The following is a 1,435-nucleotide window of genomic DNA, read 5'->3' on the forward strand; positions in this document are numbered from 1 at the left end:
TCTAATGGAGCAAAACCAATGGCATTAGACATATATTTGATACATTACTATGTAAAAGGTTCTTTTTTTAAAGTTAGTCAGCATGGAGAGGAAGATGAAAAGATTATTCATCTTAATCTTTGAATTGCGATCACCTTTCTAAGTCAGAGAGAGATTGGGCAACAGAAAATCTAAAGCTGGCAAGAGGATATGAGAGGCGGCAGACTAGCTGCAAAAAGTGTGAGGATGGGTCAATCAATTTCAAAATGCCGGAGTGTGTTTTGCATCTCAGCTTGACTGAACAAGAAACTTCATAACAGACACAGTTGGTGGAATTGAATTTTCCAGTACGCTGTATGTATGGCGTTTCATTTATGTAGGTATCATCTTTTAGATGAGGCTCTTGTGTGCCATTCAGGAGGACGTTAAAGATCCCGTGGCACTATTTGAAGAGAGCGGTAAGTTCTTCTGTTGGTAGAGTTTCCGCTTTGGTCGCAATCAGCAATGCGGGTACAAATTGAACCCAAAATTTTGCCCGTTTTGAGAAGTTTTTCACCTTGAGTTTCCACTCAAACTCATTTGCATATCGCCAAATGCAAAAATCTGCCATGAACCAGATTTTTTTGCTTTAAAATATATTCCTTGATATATTTAATTCTGGTTAACCTGGTGCAGTTTGATTAATACAACTGAAAATGGGTTTATCACAAAAAAATAAGCATTTTTAATCTCATTGTCAATCCACCGCCTGTGAATAAACCAATTTTAACAGAGTGACTATTTGCGCTAGGTTTTTTTAGCCTCCTTCTGCGCCTGTGTGCTCTGGACTCTGCCCCCGCTGCCTATGCATGTGCACCGCTGCCTCTCGCGCATGCACAGACTCCTTAAACCTGAAACCGGAACGGGAAGTGTGGCCCGAGCTAGGAGCGGTGCTGATGTGCTGCTGATCTTCCGACCACGTTGTACCGATCAGCAATTAGTTCATGTGATCATGGAGAGCCTAGCAGAGCATTTTTCTAGTGCAAATAGCTACATCCCAATTTTAAATGATTGAAAATGACTTGTAAAAAAATATACATTTGATAGTTCTATTGGAGTTCAGTAGTCAGTTTCTTCATAAATTAAAAAAAATTACATTCAAAATCTTTTAAAAGGTGCCTATTAATGTCCCTGCACCCAAAAGTGCCAGCTTAACTTTTAGCGCCTCCTCAAAGGCCTGCAAACGAGTGCAATTAGCAGAAACTCACAATGGTGATTAATTCATCCTGTGGCATGGCCAGTTTTGTGGACGGGGCTGGCTTCTAGCACGATGTTTTTCAAACGAGCGGAAACTCGAATTGCACTGAATATAATTTGCACTGAAAATTCTTGATATTTTACGTGAGTTACTCCGATTTCAGGCGAATTGCAGCAAAGAATCTAACGCAACCGCGTGGAAACTCTACCCCCTGATGTC

This window comes from Pristiophorus japonicus, chromosome 18 (genome assembly GCF_044704955.1).
Source record: "Pristiophorus japonicus isolate sPriJap1 chromosome 18, sPriJap1.hap1, whole genome shotgun sequence".
NCBI classification, from domain to species: Eukaryota; Metazoa; Chordata; class Chondrichthyes; family Pristiophoridae; genus Pristiophorus; species Pristiophorus japonicus.